Genomic DNA, 21,926 nt, shown 5'->3' on the forward strand with positions numbered 1-21,926 from the left:
ATGGCGAGTTTCAGCAGGCAAGCATGAATGGTAGCAAGCCAGACTGGATCAGAATTATTTCCCTGAAGTTTGGGATGGTTCAGGATTTGGGCCTAGCTGAAAAAGAGTCCAGCAAATGCTGAGGCCTTGGCTTGGTAAAGAAATCTGGAATCAGTAGCAAGATGAAGAATTCAGGAACAGGATGAAGAAGTCAGGAACAAAGCCTCACGAGGAAATCAGGATGGAGTCAGGAATTAGTGTGTGTCTGTGTGTTGTGAGGTTCCCTTATTTATCATGCCAAGTGACATCACTCAGTTTATGGTAGGGGCAGACTTACAACCCACACCCACAAGGCTGTGGTTGGACAAAGGGACTTGTTTTTTTCTGGTTGGAAGACAGAAAGGGCTGTCATATTTTATGATGTGACTTGGGAAACTCCCACAGTTATTTGGACTAAAATCTAACTTTCCCACAAATACATATATCTATAATTATGCCCCCTAATAAAATCAGACACATACATTACATATTTTGTGGGTTACATTTACTTCCAACTCCTACATCAGTGAGAGCTGGCTTTGTCTTTCTATTACATTTTGTCAATTTTAATCATAAAGGTTTGGCCTAACAATTCCTCACTCAGTACATATATGTGCAATGACTCCTAGGACATGGGTACAACATATTAGATTTGCAGCATTAATAGTTTTGGCACAGTTAGTCTTTTGGCATAACTTTAGTTCCTTACAGAGTAAGAACTCGTACCAAACCTTCAAATGTCTATCATAAATTCTGATTTCAATGTATGTACTTTTCCTCCCTTTACTTATTTTTGCCCGCCAAGTTAAATGTCTTGAAGTTCTAAGGCAAAATAAGCAAATTAACTCCAAAATCACAAGTCAGGTTTTTTTTTCTTTCTTCACAAGTGAGCAAATGGCCAGTCCTTTGTAGTTCATTGAGAAGCCTCCTTCAACATTCTGCACCTCCTCCAGGAGGGTGGGTGTCCAAGCCTTCTATTGTCTGTGCCTGAAGCAAAGACGAATGTCTAATGAGGGCCTTTGTTCTGAGTATGCAAGGCCTCCCCCTGGCAATTTGTCATGATTCCTGCCCCTCATGTCCCCAGCCCTCCAAGGTGTCAGGCTGGAGCCAGGCCACGATCACCTACATGGCCCTCAAGGGCCTCTCCATCCCTCCAAATACCCACTTGGAGTCAGACTTGGCGCTTGTGGCACCAGACTCACTCACTCCCATAGGATAACATTGGGGATTGGACTTGTAGTGCATTGATGGGGACAAGATGGATGCCCCCACATATTTCGGTTCCCAGAACTGCATGTGCAGTCTAGTCTTTTGGGTGTGGTTCAGCCCAGAGACACCTGGGATAGCCAGAGACTTTTTAAGCCATGCCCAGGCTGAGAAACATGCTTTGTGCTTTCTGCACCTGCAGCGTGACACTCACCGTGTTTGGATCGGTCACCAGTAGGCCTGCATCTTTCTTCTGCGCTCAGCTCCTGAAAAAACAAGAACAGTGTTAGGAACAGCCTTACCTTGCGGCACTTCTGCCCATCATTCATCGCTCCTTCTGTTCTGCGCGCATCTTCGGCGGTGTCATTCCCATCCCGGCACGCCGCTTCCTAAGGAAAAGGGAAAAGAACAGAAAAAAGGCATTAGTAAGAATTCAGCAAATCTTCGCTTATTTTTAAAGACTGTACAAGCTTCAAACGCTTACCTGAATCCCAGCCGCTCTGGGGGAATTCTGTCTCCGGAACTTCTCATCCACCTGCAAGAGGGAAAAGACACTCCAGGTTAGCGTGGAAACATCTAGAGGCGCCTCATACTCACCGCATTTCTTCTTCATTACCGGCATCCACGCTGAAAACGTCGCGGCACCTAAAAGACACAGAAAAAGAACTCAGTTCAATACAAATACAAGAGGGTCGCATCGCGCATCGCGCTCTCACTCACCTTCAGCGCTACTCATCTCAGCAGCACGTCGCCATCCCCGGACGCCGGCCATCATCTAAGGAAGGAAAGGAATGAAGTTAGAGAACTGTTCAAAGGACTCATTATACTTACCTGTCGGACTCTTGCCAGTGAAGTAACTAGGTACCAACAAGCCCGCATCAATCAACGCGCCCCTGCGCTGAAAGCAGGACGGAGAGCACACTTTCCAAGTAAACAAGGCCCAGTTTCCAGTCGAGTAGACTCCAGGGAAGGGTTCGAGGTCGTAAGAGGTCAGAACAGGCTGAGTGACGTCCCCGTGGATACCAGGTGAGCGTTACAAATTAGGCCTTCCTGCCGGCAGTGAAATGTCGACCTGAAGTGTCACCCTTTCCCAGGCTGAGGACTGTCGAGCAGAATTTTTTAAAAAAAATAGTTAATCAACTCAAGACTGGGTTAACTTTAAGATTCACCTAAATCTTTCATTTAAAACATATACAAATGAACACAGTTTATAGGTGGATTTTTACATTAGCAATTCTTAATCATTTCTTCAAGAATTAAGCCTTTCAACCAAAACATGCTTTTAAACAGGTGATTTTGCACTTTCTTCATGGAAAAACACATTAAACTGAGTTCTTTTAAATCCAATTTTCTTATGCAGTACATACACATTTAATTCAGCATTATTTCTCTCCTTGAGTGCTGGGATTTGTTTGCAGTCTGTATGTATGTATCCAGCCTTTGCTTGGAGTTCTCTCTGCACAGCTGAAATTGTTTCATGTTGCCATTTTTAGCCGCATTTTTCCTGTGGAACTGAAAACAAATATTGCTGGGCTTGTTTTTCGTGAGATACATTTCTTAGCTGCTGTCAGTCAATGAGGCCTGGCTCCTTTGAGCCACCTGGATTTCAGTAACCTTTTAATTTCAGTGATTCACTGGAAAATAAAATCGATCTAGCGTTAAAACAACACTTTGAATATTGCAAATCTACATTTCAAAGGCATTTTTGGTTTTTAGCACACATCTGCTCTTTGGCTCCATGTTGAATGTGGCAAAAGCCCACTGGCATGCTTCTGCAGTGATAATTCTGGTTTCACCCCCACTTTGATTGTGTGTGGCTGGGGTGCAGCCTTTCCTTGGTTGTGACCCAACCACGGTTTTCCAGATTTTGACGTGCGCACGAGCCAGCGCATCTATTTTGGGCTGTTTCTTTCCCCATTTGTAAGTGAAGCAGTGGGGCACATTGGAATGGGTAAAATATCACACAGAAGCCCCCCCACCCCGACTTCGGCTTGACTTCCAGTCGTGGGGAAGTCAGGCACGTGGGATTTTTCTTTCTGTCCATGTGAATAACACAGGTTTCGTCAGGTGTCCATTCTTTTCTCGTTAGCGAATGATGAGACACGCTCTCCTCGCCGGCTCTGGATGGAATAGAAACGATACCCCCGTCTTCTCTCCTGCTTTCTTTTCCAGTGTGGAGCGACACTCCGGATCTCTTTGGTTTTTCCCCCGGTCCCGGTCTCTGAGGAGGTCCTCCTTGGTGATTAAGTACACTTAGTGCCAATACTAGAAAACAGAACATAACCCAGTTATGTAAATGTTCCCACTACTGCCCGCCAATAAGGATGACAGCCATGGGATATACCTATGCAGTCAGTGACAATTTACAATATTGCACGCATGTATTTCATGACAATTTCAAATTTTCCTAGATTTCATCATTCTCTCCCTCTGGGTTTTTTGCAGGTTCTTCTATTTGCCACAAAGTATGCCTGGGGTGACAACTCTTTAGCTGGTTTATGTGGACCCACATGTCTTCTCCTGTCAAATCGCCATTGGGGATGCAGATTCTGTAGGTGACTGGTGAGATTTTGTCCACAATTTCAAAAGGTCCCCGCCAGCTGGGCAAAAATTTGCGCTCCTTGTCTTGGTTCCTTTGGAAATTGTACAAGTAGACCCTGTTTCCTACTTGATATTCCTATTTGGTTGTCTTAAGGTCATAGGGGGTCTTCATAATGTCTGCAGATCTTTCTAGATTCCGCTGAGCATACGCAAAAGCATGTTGAAGGTGTTTTCTCAGATTTTCAACATACTCATGGGTTGTGGAGGCATTTATCAATGTCTGCTCTTGGGTTCTATAGAGCAGATGCTGGGGTAGCACCATCCTTCGTCCATTAGCTCAAATGGAGACATTTTAGTTGCAGAAGAAGGGGTAGATCTGATGACCATCAGGATAAGGGGTAATCGAATATCCCAACTTGGCCCAGAGTCTGCCACAAACTTTTTTAATATGCTCACAATGGTTTTATTGTACCTCTCAACTACACCACTAGAGGACTGTGGTATGTAATGTGTAGTTTCCTTTTTACCCCAAGTATCTCCCACATCTTTGTCATCACTTTGCTGGTGAAGTGACTACCTCTGTCTGACTCAATCCTTTGGGGTAGTCTCAAACACGAGAAGATGTGATTGATCATCAGGGCAGCTGCTGTTTCTGCCTTGTAATTTGGGGCCGGGAGAGATTGCACCCATTTAGTAAAGAAGCATGTCATGGTTAACTTTAACTGTTCCCCCTAGAGGAGCGAATCATGGGGCCGATGACATCTACTTATAAATCTGACCAAGGCAGTGTCATCCCCCTCTTTTGGAGGGGAGCACGGTGTGTGAGTGATGGTGGCTGAAATTGTGCACACACAAGACACCCCTTCAAGTATTGGTCAAGGTCCTGCCCCATGTGTGGCCAGTATGCAACCTCTTGTAAGATTTCTAATGTAGTATAAAACCCCCAATGACCGGCTGTGGCCGCATCATGGGCGTGGCTTAGCATCAGGCTTCAGAATGAGGTAGGGACCACCCACTGGTCACAGCCAGATATGGATCTCCTCACCAACAAACCGTCTTGGGTTCGAACATTTTTGGACATTTCATCAACACTCTGAGGTCCTCTTTCCCAATGCAATAGGTATCTGTCAGGGGAAAGTTCTCAGGGTCCTCAATGTGTTGATAAAACTTACCAATGATTGGATCCCCTTTTTGAGCCGTGATTAAATCAGCATCTGGGGTCTCCTTACTCCACTGGCCAGTTCAGAGTTCATTGTGAGCATTTGTCTGGGACCTAGTGATAGCAGTGACCTGGATTTCTCCCAACAGGGACTCGCTCTCAAGGAGATCCCCTTGGATGGCTCTGGTTTTGGCCAGCTGATCAGCTAAGTCATTTCCAGTTTTGTCTGGTTCCTCTACCTTGATCTTTTTCCAGTAGATGGTCATCCCACTAGAGGTGACCATATCATCAATATTTTGTATTGATCTTCCATGTTTTAGTGGTTTGTTGTTAGCACATAGCATGCCTATGGTTTTCCAATTAACCAGGTTCTCCACGAACCCGCTCCGGACATAATCTGAATCAGTGATTATGACCAGTTTGTGGAGTTGGTGTTGGACAGCAGTGAGGATGGCTTGATGAATTGCCATCAGCTCTCCCACCTGACTACTACGGGGACCGATTTTGTACCCAGCGGAGGATTCCGGGGCATCATTCACCCAGGCATTTCCCACGCTGGCCACTAGTTCCTTTTCCCCGTTGTTGTCAACATGGTAGGAGCACCCATCCACATAGACAGTGGGCATTCCCTCACACTTGTCTTCTTCATGGAGTTTGTGTGGGGAATTCGGGTACTTCTCCATGTTGACCTGGATTTTAAGACTTTCGTTCTCGAGACAGTTTTCTCTGGCACAATCATGCAAGTCAGCCAGACCTTGTGCGAGGGGACTCTTCTTGTTTTGGCCATATCTGACCTCCACAGGAAAGCCTTGCATTGACAGAATCCAGGAAGTAATTCGGGAATTACTCACATTTCCAGCCAGGATTCTGTCACTTTGGAGATATTGCAGAGGCTGGTGTGGAGTCTCCTCTATGATGTGTTCCCCCTGGATGAACGGGCGGTCATTTTTCAATGCCCACACTGTTGCCAGGAGTGCCTTCTCACAATCGTTGAATTTTTCCTCCACAGAAGATAAAGTTTTGCTTGCATAGGAGATGACTTTATTGACATTGTCATGCTGTTGGTTTAATACTGCGGTCAAGCATGTATTTGAGAACTCTGTCTCCAAGAAGAACTCCTTGTTTTTGACAGGGTAAGCTACGTAAGGCGCTTGTGAGAGGCTTCTTTTGAATTGCTTTACTGCCTCGGTTTGTTCTGGACCCCACTCCCACTTGACCCCCCCCTTCAACAGATGGATCAGGGGTCTTGCGATCTCTGCGTAATCCTCAATTAACTTTCTGCTGTAATTAGTCAGTCCAAGGAGGCTCCTTAGCTCACAGAGAGTTTTGGGGTCTTTTAGTTTCAGGAGTGCTTCCACTTTCTTTTCCTGGGGATAGAGACCCTCAGGAGTGATCTCATGCCCCAATAAATTTACATGGGTCCTGCACCACTGTAGCTTTTGGAAAGATAGTTTTGCTCTGGCAACACTCAACTGTGGCAGAACATAACAGATTTCTGCTATGTGTTCCTCCACAGTTGAGCTTTTGATCAGAACATCATTCTACATAGGCCAGGTTGCCCCTTTCACCCGAGTCAGGCATGGCCTTGTGCAAGAAGATATTGAATTCTTTGCCGGAGTTGATATATCCGAAGGGAGTCCGGGTCCATGTGTACTCCTACCACCCGAAGGTAAAGGCCAGCTTGTATTGGTCCTCTCTACTGACAGGTACGGTCCAGTACCCATTGGTTAGGTCAATGGCAGTGTATACCTATGACCCCTGGATCTGGGCCAGCCCTTGGTCAATGTAGGTAAGAGGCCATCAGGACGTGTGGAACCGTTTGTTTAGCTCCCTTAGGTCAGCACAGAGTCTCCACTGACTGTTTGGTTTTAAAATCCCCAGCACCGGATTATTAAAGGTGCTGTGGACTGGATGAATTTTCCCACAGGACTCAAGGTTTTTAATTATTTCTGTGAGGGACTCCATGGATGCGAGAGGCAAGCAATATTGCTTCACAAACACTGGAGTCATGCCAGGGTCCGTGGGAATTGTAATTGTATAGATTTCGGTGCGACCATAGTCATATGAGTCCACCGCAAAGAGATCCTGAAAATCTAAGAAAACTTGTTTCAACTTTTGCTTTTGCTCCAGAGTCTCACAGGCGTCAGCTAGGCTGACTCTCTCTTCAACCATTTGCCTGTAGCCTGGAAAGACTTCTGGTTTGGCTATCTCAGCGGCCTCCTCCAGCTGGGTGGAGAAGTCCCAGGTTAAAGTATCGACCTGGACTGAGGGTTCCAGACAAGGAAGGCAGTCCTTGTGGATCTTCAAGATCACCTCATCCCTCCTGAAGTCACAGGTCTTCTCTTCCTTACCATAAGGGCAGGAAGAGTACACCAGGAAATTCTCCCCATGCCGGGTGAAGATCCTGTCTGGTGTTGTGTCATTGTCGCTATCACTGTCAAAACAGTCATTGGGGATTGGTCCTATTAGTTCATTAGCTAAATCTATGGAAAAATGTCAGTCATCAACCGCCATTCAAATAACGGTGCCTGCGCCCACAGCGATACTCCTAAGGTTGCTGTTATTCACCAAAATTGGAATGGTGTTGTGTTCTATATTGACTAATGGTGTTGGGTTTAACCCCAACCCTTGCTGTTGGAGATGGGCGTTGAGGTGAACATATGCGTCAGGATTTTGCAGTTTCTGCCCTCTTTTAATTTTTACTTTGAGTGGGGCTAGTCGTCGGCCATCCTGGGATGGTGACTTCCTCTCCAATTTGAACTTCAACTGCATACGGCAGCAATTGGGCTGTCTGAAATGCTTTTTCTGAATCATCAAAGTCCATGGGATTACCCCCTAATCGGGACCAGGCTTTGAAGTTTATCAGGTCCAAACTAATGGCAAAGCGATTGAGAATGTCACTGCCTAAATAAAATGCAGCAGGGACCTCTCGCACGACCCAGCAGTTATGGAATATGCTTTTGTTACCTATGGAAATTTTTAGCATGCACCTGCTAGGCAGGAGATGTTTGGAATTGGGAGTTTCCAGATCCATTTCCCATTTGTCTATCAATTTAAATGTGGGAATGGCTGGATCTTTTGGGAGATTTCGGAACATGGCTTCGCTGATGAAGTTCTTACCGTTGTTCACGCCCACTTGGGCAGGAACAGAGTCCTTCCCCTCATTTAACTGAATTGGGATAAACAACTGTTCTCTAATCTTCTGAATGCCAGCTAAGCTTTGAGCTGGTTTGTCATCATTTTTAACTGTGGAAGTGGGATTTTCTGATTGTGAATTAGTATAGAATTTCAGAGAATTTCCTTCCAGTGTGGAATGCCACTTGAAACTGGAAGGAAGGTTGATTTTCAGAAATAGAGAGGAATTCCCAGCACCAGTTGTTTGTCCTACTGCAATTACTGTCATGTCAGGGATTTGGTTGTTTTGAAAATGGAACTCAATATTATCATGTTTTGAGTCAACCATGTGGCATGTTCCATTTAAGCTAACATGGTTGACACTATGTTTTAATTTTATTGGTCGGTTAGTCTGGCTCAAGAGGACCTTGTTTACATAGTCTATTAGGGGAGACAATCTGCACAGGATGTCATTCCCCAGTAAACATGGTGTACCCTCCGGAGTCACGACTATGACTGGGTGTTTCACCTTGTGTCGCACAATTTTAATTTCCAAATCCGCAGTCCCCTCAACAGGAATTTAATTCCCATCGAAGTTCTGAAGTTGTCCAGGAAGAGGGGTGAGAGGGTCTGGTATCTCTTCCCCCTTCCTGAATTCAGCTGATCAAATGCTCTCTTTGAAAGAAGAGTGGCTTGGGATCCAGTGTCCACCAGTGCCAAAAATGAACATTGCCCTTGTACTTGGACCGGGGCATAACATCTTCCCTCCTTATCCTCAAGGGGGCAAAGATAATGACCATTTTGGGCCAGTTGGTGGGTTAGTTTCTTGATTCTTCATTCTGGCACCGGGGTAGTTTGGGCAGGATTATGTGTGGGAGCTTGGGGATCTGTAAGGAAAATGTGGCAGTTGGATAGTGGAGAGTTTTGGGCTCCCCTGGTTCTGATTCTGGGCCGCCGTCCCCTTTTTGGAGGCAGTCACCAGAATATTTTTGGGCAAGGTGGTTTTCTGGATCATCATTCTGGGGTTCAATGATGGGCGATCCTAATGCAGTCCCCACATTCACCCAGTCTTCATTAGGATCTCTTAGGACCCATTTTTCTTTGGGAGGAGTTCCCCCATCCCTGAAGGAGAAGATCTTTTCCCCAGAGTCCTCTGAGGACCCCTCCCCTTCAAATTGGAAGACGCTAACCTCCTCCACAAAATGGGTCTTTTTAGGTCCTTTATTTTTCCTACCCGCCCTCTGTTCCTTGGGTTGCAGACTTTCGGGGGCAGGAGATTTTGGTTCCGGTTCCTGGGTTTCCAGGGGCTTTTCACAAGTGGAGAAGGAAGCTTCCTCTAAGGCTTTACACCCCCCTTGCCACCGTGCCTCCTCCTTTGGAACCGGTGAGTTGTCGGGTTTCTCTCCCCGTCATTGTTCTGGAGTACCAGGCCCTTGGTTTGTGGAGTTCTGAGCCGCCATGTTCATCTGAGGGTTCTGCTGAGCCCTCAACAAGCGACCCAGATCCTGGGACAAGTTCAGGACCTTGCGCTGCAGTTGGCTGGTACGGGGGTCTCTGGTACAACCTAGGTGGATCACGGGAAGGGTACCTATCCCTTCTCCCATAATACCCCGGATTTGGATAGTTTGGGTAACCCTCCACTCTTGGCCTCCTTTCTCCCGGATTGGGCTGTCTGGGCTCAGGAAAGTGGATAAAGAAAGGAGGGTTGTTTTGTGGGTTGATGTTTTGAGGATACCGGGGAAAGAAACTCAACCCGGCATTTGGGGGATTACTGCCCTCCTGGTGAAAGTTAGGAGGGAAGTTTCCTGGGTTGGTGCCTACCTAGTTGGATCCCCCTTTGGCTGGGAGTCCACACATACCCCAGGATGGGTTTGTTGCCCTTGTATCGGGGGCTAATATAATCAGGGGAATTAGGGGTCCCATTTGTGGGATTACCCCCCTGACTACCTGTTTAGGATTGGCCTGAGGGGCTTCTGGTTCCTTGATTTTGGATGGGTTCTGTGCAGGTATATTTTTAGATCTTCACTACACTGCAGATTGTAGGCCGCCTTGATTTCTATGGACAGAGAAGAGTTTTAAAATGGCTTCCCTGTAGGTGGACCATCTTGAGTGGTTCTGATCCTCCAGCCCCGCAAAGAAGCTGGATACTCAGGTGAGAATGTCCATTTCACATATTGGATGCAACTTTAACTATCTTTCAGATGAAAAGTATCCATCATCTGTTCGTATAATACGAGGTGTTCTCAGACTGAATACTTAGCATTTTTGTGATAGGGAGTTATAACACTCCTAATGGCCTTGATCTGCTTCAGAAGATCTTTTTGTATAGCCTTTTTTTATTTTGTTGGCCTTTTTGGTTTAGTCACCCGCGTCCACTCATCCCCTGACTCAGAGGCACTACTACTGGAGGTGGCTATCTGATCCTCTAGTTTCTCCCTGATTCTGCGAGCTTGAGAAGGGCTTGCAGAGTGTGGGGCCTAGTTTCCCTATTCCTGTGGTGCTCAGAAGAGTCTTCTGACTCTCCCCTGCTCCCAGGATTGGCAGAGTACCCCCCCCCCTACTGCCCTATCTGGGAAGAGGTCTTGAGGATACTCTTTTTTGATTTAATTTCCTCGAGTTCCCCACCAAATTTTACACACTGATCTTTTGGTAGGCAGTTTTTTTGAAGATCCAATTCCCTGTCTCTCCCCTCATCTGAGTTTTCCTGATCAGAGATGAGAGCCCTAACAAGTGGGGATCTGTACAGGGACACCCATCCATCTATTTCTGAGAGGCACTGATCTGTCAGTCCCATCTTTCTAATTTTGTTGAAGTCTACCATACCCATGGCCCGTGGTTCATATGAGTCAGTAGACATGAAAGTGGCACAGTTCATTGCATTGAAGGGGTTATAGTCCCTGAGTACAGGGGTCCTGATGCGATGCTCAGGGGTTTCTCTGTCCCTCCCTACCTCTTCTCTTTCAGCCCCTATTCCTTGGTGACATGCCACGATCTGAATTTTTTGTTCTTCTATCAGGGCCTTGCTGGTCTCAAAAATTCGCTCTTGCATGGCTATCTGTTTGTGGAGCACATCATTCTTTTCACAGAGAGCCTCATTGTTCTCCGTGCTTCCTGCCTGGTTTGGAAATACTGGGCCAATTTCTGCTGCAGGAGATTTACCTCCTGAGTTTTAACATCATTGGTCTGGGTGTTCTTTTCCAGAGCATCCTCCACCCGCCTGGTGTGCTCTAGTAGCTTCTCATATTCTGTTTTTACTTAATTGAGCTCCCGGAGGGCCAGCTTTTTTTCATCTAGCTTGGTTTTTGATTGGCTTACTTCCTGGCCTAAGGCATCCCTCTCCTGACTCAGGGTGCCCCTCTGTTCAGCCAGGTCGTCCCTTTGTTTTTTAAATGCACTGGATTTCTGGCGCTCCTCACCAAATTCCTCTTGAATCTAGATCTTTAATAATGAATTTATGTTTTCCTCTTTTAATTTGTCTATCTGGTCTTGTAGGGCGACCATCTGTTCTGTGCAAGCTATTAAAATGTAATTGTTGCGCCAGCCTTTGCTGACTCTGTTGTAAAGAGTCAACCCTTTCCTGACACTCCACTTTCAGTGCCTGTAATTGGGTGTCTTGCTCTGCCTTCTCTTGCTGTAGGAGAGCGAGATCCTCTTTTAGATTTGTCAGATTCTGATAGCTTCTGTCTCTGATTCTTAGCTCTTCTGTAGCCTTTGCTCTGCAGAGTGCATATCAGTCTGGATTCTTTCTTGTGCTTCCACTTGATTTTTTGCCAGAACTATGTTTTCTGCATGCTTTTCCTGCATTACTCCTATGTGAGGTACAGGTAGGCCGCGTTGGCCATTTTACTCTACTCCTCTTTCGCTTTTGGGGCCATGTACAGTTCACTAAGAGCTTGGTATAATGAGCCCATGTCCTGCCATGTATCCAGGTCCATTGCAGTGACCTGTTGTTTGATTTCCTGCAGCCAAATCTGTTCATTCTGTTCTGGCCACTCACCCCTGACAAACAGTTTGTGCAAGAGGTGTTCCCTAGCCATATTGATTTCTACTGAGATCGCCATTTTAGAAATATCAATTTCTTTATGAATTATTTTACGGTTAATTTACTTTTACAAACAGGCTTTACAAACAGGTCTGATTTGGAGTATTTCTTTTGAGAGGTGCTTGTACAGTGTAGCACAGTACACCAACCAAACAAGGTGTCTGCACCCCGCAGGCCAGTCTGCTGTGTTAGACTGTCACAGGTGGTAACACGAACTCAAAATCACGGCACGAGCCCCCGAACCTGTTAAGGATTTCAATCAGGCAATACACCCTGGTCTCAGCCTAGTGTGTAGTGCGCAAATAAAATATTAATTTATTGTGTCCATAGGTTCAATATTCTGAGTGATATACCACTCATATCGCACCCTTCTAAAAATAGCCCTAGGTCACAATGGACCAGGAATCAGACTGGTTGGTAAAGGTAATATTTATTTATTATTTAAAATTCAAATCAAACACAAGTTTTAATATAAGGGGCAGAAATCTCCAATGTGGTGACAATACAAATAAGAAAGTAAAGCAATTGAAATCACTTTTTAGCAACACAGAGAAAAGAACAGTTTTGGCTTGGGTGAGAAGATAACGTTTAAGTTAAGATTTCCCCCTGCAAAGTCCTTAATTCACAAATGAAGAATTCTACCAGATGTAAGTAAGTAGCAGGTATTCAGGAATAAAGAACAGTGTATAGGGTTTGGATGCAATCTTCCCTCCCCAAACAAGAGAGAAAAACATTTTTGGAAATTTACACTTTTTAAAATGACATTTGAAAATGGCTTAGAAAAACAATGAAAAGTGTGCTGAAATCCTTAAATTGATATACATTCCTATGGGAGCAACACTGAAAAGGTCTTAATAAACATAAGCTATCATATGAGCAAAAGTACTCACTTTGAATCAGAAGAGAAGTTTGGAAATACTTTGAATGGGAAAACACAGATGTAAAACATTTGCAAAATTGTGAATTCCCGCCTAAATTTCACTATGCGATTTTCAATAAAAACAGGTTAAATACACTGTTTCGGGATGCGGTCTTTAAGTGTGGATGTAGCTAAGGGTCTTAATTTTAGCTCAGAGTTCAAATTAAGTCTCTAGCTATATAACTGAGGAAGTTATGCAAGTTTGAATGAGAGGTGTTTGTGAGAAAAATGAACAGAGGAAAACAGAAAATTGGTTTTAAATATGACAGGTTGTTTGTGTTTAAACTATATTAATTCTGAGAAAAAGAAGAATGCCACCCAGGAACCCTTCACATGGCGGATATTCCATTTTTCTTTTATGGGAATTACTTTAATTAATCCAAATCACTAATGGCTTATGGTCTAGTAAAACAAATGAGAGATAATCAGCGATAACACCAGGGATTACAAACAGGGTTGCAAGAGTGGTTCTGACAATATAAGAGGTTCTTAAATTAAAGATGGGATAGGTTGAGAGATGGGGATAGGACAAGGTAAGACAAGATATGCTATGGGTTACTATGATTCCTATTTATACTTACAGTCCACTGTAATTTAGGATTGGAACATCAGGGTTCTGGTAATCCGGATTGGGTCTACAGACAGCAGGGCACTTCTGGCGGGATGGTCAGCTGGGTGGTTCTGGTCAATAGGACTGGCACCTCAGGCTGGATTGGATTGGATTGGCCCTTATGGTCACTGGACACTGTAGAACTGCGGGATGGCGTGTTTCAGCAGGCAAGCATGAATGGTAGCAAGCCAGACTGGATCAGAATTGTTTCCCTGAAGTTTGGGATGGTTCAGGATTTGGTCCTAGCTGACAAAGAGTTCAGCAAATGCTGAGGCCTTGGCTTTGTAAAGAAATCTGGAATCAGTAGCAAGATGAAGAAGTCAGGAAGAGGATGAAGAAGTCAGGAATAGAGCGTCACGCAGAAATCAGGAATGACTCAGGAATCAGTGTGTGTCTGTGTGTTGTGAGGTTCCCTTATTTATCATGCCATGTGACATCACTCAGTTTATGGTAGGGGCAGACTTACAACCCACACCCACAAGACTGTGGTTGGTCAAAGGCACTTGCTTTTTTTGGTTGGAAGACAGAAAGGGCTGTCATATTTTTAAATGTTTTTATTTTTTTATTTATTTAGCACTTTGGTTTACACAAAAAGGAACACCTTTGGCTATCTTTTCAAGAAGAGAACAGAAAAACACAGGAGTGTTCTTTTTAACAGAAACCCCAAAAGTATATATGAAAACGGCTTAGCATGTAAATCTCAACTAGTGGCCCTTATTGGCTGCCAATCTTAAAGTTCATTTAAAAAAATCTTGTTCCACAATGTAAACAAGGGTCCATGTAGTTTCTTTTCTCTTATTGTTTTATTTTGTTTGTTTTGATATTGGACGGAGTGTTGGGCTGGAGGGTTCTTCAAGGCTTTGTCATTGTCCTGATTTTGTCTCTAATCCCTCCAGTTTTCTGAAGATGACCAACAGAAGTTTTGTTACCGCAATGTTGTTCGAGATCTTATCTCCTTCCAACAAACTTGACCACCAGAAATCAATTTCGTTAAATTTGGAGTTCTGCCATATGTGGCCTAGGTAAGTCTGTCGTTCTTGTGTGAAATGGGGGCATTCCAACAATAGGTGTTTCAAGGTTTCTGCCTTCAAGGCATTCTTGCATAGTCTACATTCCTTTGAATCCTCTTTCGTTCTTTTCCTGTAGTTATTTGTTCGACTTGGCCAAAGGTTAAGGCGTCATTTTAAGAAGCCCTTTCTCAGGAACCAATTAGGAAATAATGTTAAATATTTTGGTATCTTATTCAGTTTGCGCGGGACGGCCCAAAAATCTTCGTATCCTTGGTATTTGTAGAGATCTTCCAATGTTTCAATCCAATCTCTAGTGTAATTTTTTTTTTCACTTGATCCGCGTTGCTTAGTAAGGACTCTTTTGTTTCATTCAAGTTATACTGGATTGCCTGGCATGCCTTGGACCATTCAGTTAGAATCGGTTCCGAATTCTCGTCCATTGCTTTTTTGATAGCTGCAAAGCCCCCCTTAGTATTTGGTTCAAAGCATTTTCTGAAGAGTGATATTATCTTCCATTCAACAATGACTTTTAGAGAGGATAGTGCCAGTTCTCTTCGAATGATTTGAATTGGAAAGGATTTCGGCAAACCCAAGGTTGTTCTCCAGAATTTGCCTTCTAAACCAGGCCATATCTTGGCGTCCAGGAGTAGCGATGTTTGTGAACCATAGGTGAGAATTGCCACCACTTTTGCTCGGTAGAAGTCTATCAGGGGTTTCATGGAGAATCGACAGAATCGTGCCAAGAGGATCTTTGCTTTTCCCGTCAGGATTTTAAGTTTGTTTTTCAACTCGTGACATCTTGGTGCTTCATTTCTGTCCGAATTGACACAAACGCCCAGGTATGTGATTTTAGACACTTCTTTTATCTTTATGCTGTTTAAGTACCATTGCGCAGTTTTAGTGTTTTTTCCTTTCTTATTGTTAGTGAATGTCAAAATCATTGATTTTTCCGGATTTATAGTAATTTTATTTTTTGATACATATGCCTCCAAAGCAGATAATTGATGTTGAAGGCCTATTGGGGTCTGATCAATTAAGACTATGTCGTCCGCATATATCAGTCTTCCAATCGGAATGTTAGCAAGTTTAGCTGGGAAGATTCTTGAGCCTACAAAGACATCCTCCATGTCTGAAGAATTAAAGTTATATAATTCAGGTGCCAAGGGGCAACCTTATTTGAGCCCGATTGTCATGGGGATTGTCTCAGACAGGAGCCCCGCTTTGTTTAATTTTACTTTAATTGATGTGTTTGTATGTAGTTCTGTTATATTGTACAATATTTCTTCCGGGCATTTCCAGTTTTCCAATTTTCTCCACATCCCCTCTCTATCTACTGTGTCGAAAGCCTTGGACAAATCTATAAAGGCCATATAGATTTTCACCTGCTTATTTATAAGGGTTTGTGCTTTCAGTAGATTTAGGATAAAGATATTTAGGGGAGTACCTAGCCCTTTTACAAAGCCTGATTGCCACTCATCTTTACGGCCAGCTAGCGTTGCCCACTTTGTCAGGGATTTTAATAATATAGTGGCAACATTTCTTCCTGCCACATCTAAAAGGGTGATTGGCCTGTAGTTTTCTGGGTCAGTTCTTAACCCCTTTTTGAAGATTGGCACCACAACACTTGTTTTTCAGGAAATCAGTATTTTTCCTGATTGCAGAATGTATTTAAAGAGTTGATTTAGTATTTTTGCCCATTCCACTGGGTCCTTTTTCAAACCTTCATTCGTCAGTCCGTCTGGGCCTGGGGCTCTAGAGTTCTTTAGTTTTTTTTATAAGCTCTTCTAGCGTCCCTCTGTCGATGTCCAGTAAGCTTTCATCTGTTCTTCCTAGGTTCCATTTGTTTGTTACAGGTCCTTGTAACATTTGCCTTTGTTCAAAGTGTGCTTGCCATTGCTTCCCTGAGACTGGATTAGATGTTAGAGCGTCTTGTAAGGTCTCCTTGCTGTTTATCAGAGCCCATGTTTCTGCAGAGTTTCTCTTACATATTGTCTCAATAATAGCCTGCGAATCGTGGTTTAACATTGACTTCTTATGCATTGTAATCCAGTTATGAAATGTTTGTTTCAATTTCCTTTTTTCCTCCGTTATGTTCATCTTGGGTGAGTCTTTTAGCTGTTTTAATTCTTTCCTCAAGGTTCTTTTTTTTTCTACCACTGCTAGGTCGTATACATGCCTATGTGTCATTGTAGGTTTAGCGCTGCCAGGCTTACTATTGATGTAACATTTTTTTAGTAGCAGTGCATAGTCGATAATCTGCATCACTGGTTTTGACTGGAGATCACTGATCATTGTTGATAGATTCTCATTCAATTTTGGCAGTTTCGCTGGATTCACTCTCATTCGGTTTCTCCCTGAATTAATTTCTAGTTGAAATGGGTATTTTTCCTGTTCCCTTTCCGGTGAGGCCTTAAACATGTGAGCTTGACCGGGTTATGGTCACTTGACTGTGTGGATTTTACCTCAAGTTCTTGAATAACTGTTGATAAGTTAGTTGAGGTAGTGACGTAATCTAGGATCGCTTCGGTTTTCAGGCCTCTCCACGTTGGTTTCCCCGGGATGTCGCCTACCGTGATTCCATTTAAGATTATACAATCTCTTGATTGCATAGTAGCCCTCCAGTTTGCTCCTCTTTTTTGTTTCATTGTCGCCCCTTTGGGTAGGTCTTCTAATGGATTGTTCTTTTCATCCAGACAGGTACAATTCAGATCTTCCACCAGTATTATCCAAAGATCCTGCCATTTTACCAACAGATCGTCAATTACTTTTGCCACTTGTTTCGGTACAGAGTTACTTTCCTTTGATTCTGGCAACCAGTAAATGTTTATCAGCAGTACATGCTACAGATGGTGATCATCTAGGCTCACAGGTGTTTCCATGACTAGGGCTTGGATGTATGGTGTCAAATTCATTGAATAAGACACATTCCAATTTAGATCCTTTTTTATTGCTATTAGCAGTCCAGCCATGGGTCTGCCTCTTTCCCCTTTCTTTGCTGGATTTATGTTTACTGTGTAGCCTTTTATCAGGGGAGTTTCTCTCAGCCACGTTTCTTGCAAACATAATATGTCTGGCATGTTTTTTCCAAATTCGTTTTTTGTTAGAAGGTGGTTAAAACCCCTTGTATTCCATGTGATGAGAGTTCAAGTTTCTTTTTGCCCATTTTTTGGCCCTATAGGGTCTTCATTTTTCCTGCTGCCAAGTTAGCCAACCAAACCCATCTCTCCTGTTCTTCATCATGTTGTTGAATTACTTGAGAATGTTTCACGGTTTTTTTATGCGTTTCATATGCCTCTTGAAATCAAACTTTCTTTGCGTTTATTTCTTGTTCGACAGCGTCCACATCCCCTTCCTTGTCGTTATTTTCTGTTAGCTTAAATCCCATATTCCATAATGTTCTCTTTTCTGATATTATTAGTTGGTCAATAACTTGTGAGCAGGTTATAACTCGTGTTTTATCCGTATACATTTAATCGGGAAATTCAATCAGGGATATATCACTGGAGCTAATTATTCTCAAAGTTGGTATATGATGAAGTAATTTCAGTACGTTTGCCCAATTTAATATAAGGCCATAATTTAAATGTTCTAATCTTTCCAAGAGTAAACCGCTACCCTTTTTTTCAGGGATTAGCTTTCGTTTTGGTAGTCTCAAGGGACTGATCAGGAATGCTTCTTTCTCTAAGTTGTCATCGCTTTCTTCTAGGGCTCAGTCCTTGATCACCAATACTGGGGCGGTAATGTTCTTGAATTGGTTTCCCAGCTGTAGTATTGGATTTTTTGGCGTAATACTTGGTCCTCCTAGCGTTGTTGCTTTGTTTTTTTTCTTTTGGCCATCCTCCCCGTTAAAACCTAATAGTTTATTTGAGGGTCTCGACTCATTTGTGGTGTTCAACTTGTTTGCAACTTTAGGATTTTTTAAATTCGGCTTTGGAGTTTTGTTTTCTACAAGTTGTTTTTTTAATTTTGGTTGTTACAACTGTTGGATCTCTACTCATTCTTCGTTTGGTTGTTCATATTCTTCTTCTTCTGAGTCGCTAGAAGTAGAGTCATTTTCATCCGAGATGGAATATGTGGACATGTTCATTAACTGCGTCTCTGAGTCATCGGTTGTTACTGCTTCCTCCTCATCTTTTTTCGTTAGGTACCGGGTGTTATCTTTTGTTTGATTACAGGTAATTTGATTACCTACCACTGTCACTATTTCTTTTGGAACCGTCAAACATTTAAAAAAAGTTTTACTTTGGTTTGATTTTCGTTCCCTCGGGAGCTCTCGGTTTTTTGTTTTTTTTGTTTTTTTGGCTACTTTTGCTGTTTGCATGAGCCTAGTTTTCTGTTCCTTAGTGGAGGGTTTCACCTTTGATTGCGCTAAGGCGTTCTCCACCATCTGATTCAAGTTTTTTTTTTTGAAAATTTCACACAGTTTTGGATTCTGATTATCAACCGGAAATGAGTCTGTTTCACTTCCTGGTTGTAAATCGTCTAAGATTGTTGTTTGTATTTGTTGACCAATCTCGATGTTCTGTGTTACTTTTTCTTGTTGGACGTTTTCCAATTTCTCCCTTTCGGGTGTCACTGTCACAGTTAGTGAGGTAGCTTTGGAGATGTTCAGCAACACGTCATTTGTTCCTTTCTTTCGTTCTCCTTTGTTCTGCGCTGGTGAAGAAGTTTCATTCGTCCCACTTTCCATTGATGGTGTTATGTGCTCAGTCGAATTTCTCGGGTCCTTTAAGTTCTGCTCTTCGATTACTTTTTTGGAATAATCTTCAGTTTTTTCTTCGTTTAAATTTTTCTCGATTTGTGGATGTGTTTTTAGTAATTCCTTCAAATGTGTTGTGTAACAATCAAGGCCTCCAAGTGATTCTCTTCTTGGATTTTTCCACCGATTTTCCTTCTCTTTCATAATAGGCTCTAGTATAGTATGCAGCATGTCCGAGATTCTTTGCTCCACGTTTTGCATGTTTTTTTGTAATGCCGTGATAAATCCTTCAATAAACATTGTTTTGGTATGTACCATTGCTGACAAAGTTGTATGATCTTTTAACGTGTCCGTTGCATCTTCATGTAACTTCATGTAAGGGGCCAATATTGCTGCCATTGTTGTTATCATCATGAAGTGATCTTTTTCTCGTTTTTCTCCCGATTCTCCAGTTTTTGAGTCCGGGTCGGCCTTCTTATTACAGTGTTCGGCTATCATTGGTGGGATTATGAATTCATGCTCCTGACCCTTATCTGTTTGATTTGCCTGGTTTTTCTTTCCCCCGTCCGTTGTTTGTGTTGCCATCTCTGCTGTCTGATGTTCATTCTCAGTTATACCTGAGTTTTCCAACAATAGGGCATCGGGAATTTCATTTAACGTACAATTCTTCGTAGATTTTTTTTGGGGGTATAACTTGGAGTGCTTTTGTCCCAGTTTAATAGAGATTGTTTTCCAAAGAAATGTTTGTTTCTGTCTTGGGCGTCCCCCGAGGATAACGTTCAAGGTTTCCATCTTTTTTTCCCCAAATCTGTGTATCTAATGAAGTCCATTCTGATTGACTTCGGAGTATTTGTTCTGTCTTTTGTTGCACTCTGATCGCCATTGACTTTTTGTCCAGTGGTTTGTTAGTGGTGTTAGGTTCTGTTGGTGGGTTTCCTTCCAATAATTGATTTACTTCATTTTCCTTAAATGCAATTCCTACTGGTTCATTTAGGCTTGCTTCAATTGCGCCTAATGGGTTTACAAGGGCATCGTCCTTTAAGTATTCGTCCTTTCTTTTTAGTTCTGAATAGTGAATATTTGTGTCAAGTGCTTCATTTGAATTGGCTTGGCAGGGTCCTCTCCCTTCCCTAGCATTGACCGTACTTTCCTGGGGCTTTGTGACAAGGTCCGGCTTGCTCCTGTCATCAAGCGCATTGATTGTATGCTTGCCAATTCCAGGATTACTACTCTCAGCCCAGGGTTTACAGAGATTATCGTCCTGTGCGAGGGTCAGCCCTGTTCTCTTACCGATCTTCACCTCTATCAAGAACGGTGCAGGTGTTTCCCCCTAGTTCAGATCTTCAATTTCTGATGTGGAAGTTCCCGGTTGAGGTACCTGAACATGCTCATTGTCATTGGGTGATTGAATGATTTCCATATTCTCCTTTATTATTGATTGGGCCTCTTGTATATCAGCCTGTAAAAGATCACCAGTTAGCTGTAGTGGAGTAGCAATGATGTTGATATGGCCCGTTGGAATCAGACAATCCGGTTGGATTACCATTACTCAATTAAAAGTTTGCTCTTTTCCTAGAATGGTTTTGAGCGTTCTCCAAGTTGTTGACTGTTACTTCTTATTTATGATTGATTTGTTTTGGTCTAACTACTTTTGTGTCTTTATGTCCTTAGTGTAGTACGTTCTCTTCTGGGAGAAGGATCAAAGGGGTCATGCCCCAACAGTCTCCCTCCCCCAAGGACTACGCCAGTAGTGACCGATAGATAATGGAAGTCTCTCCGTAGCACTCTTGAGCAAAAAGCACGTTAATTATTTAGGCTACGACTGCTGGTGTCAAGTACTCAAATTTTGTCCCACATAGATGTCTTAAAGATATTCACGGTTGCAACCGGTTGCATGTTTTTAACGATTGTAACTCCAGCGAATTTTTGGCTTATTGGAGTTCGCCATCCGACCATCCACCCAGCCAAAGGGCCCCAAACAGCAGCGCCCTTCTCCTCGCAGCGGGCTTAAATGCTGCAAGGGTGCCGCTGAGTGTTTTTGAAGAGCCGCACTTTTGGGGTGGGCGTGGCCAGGCAGCAGGGTCCGCACACGGGGAGCACAAGCAGAATTTTAAAAAAGAAATGCAGCGATTAGGATCTGCACTGCATACAGGTCCGGAAATCAGCACCCAAATTGTGCCGCCGAGTGCTTTTGAAGAGCCGCACTTCCGGGGTGGGCGTGGCCAGGCGGCAGGGTCCGCACACGGGGAGCACGAGCAGAATTTAAAAAAAGAAATGCAGCGATTAGGATCTGCACTGCATACAGGTCCGGAAATCAGCACCCAAATTGTGCCGCCGAGTGCTTTTGAAGAGCCGCACTTCCGGGGTGGGCGTGGCCAGGCGGCAGGGTCCGCACACGGGGAGCACGAGCAGAATTTTAAAAAAGAAATGCAGCGATTAGGATCTGCGCTGCATACAGGTCTGGAAATCAGCACCCAAATTGTGGCGCCGAGTGCTTTTGAAGAGCCGCACTTCCGGGGTGGGCGTGGCCAGGCGGCAGGGTCCGCACACGGGGAGCATGAGCAGAATTTTAAAAAGGAAATGCAGCAATTAGGATCTGCGCTGCATA

The sequence above is a fragment of the Ambystoma mexicanum genome, chromosome 4p, assembly GCF_040938575.1.
Source record: "Ambystoma mexicanum isolate Mex_15411 chromosome 4p, UKY_AmexF1_1, whole genome shotgun sequence".
Lineage (NCBI taxonomy): Eukaryota > Metazoa > Chordata > Amphibia > Caudata > Ambystomatidae > Ambystoma > Ambystoma mexicanum.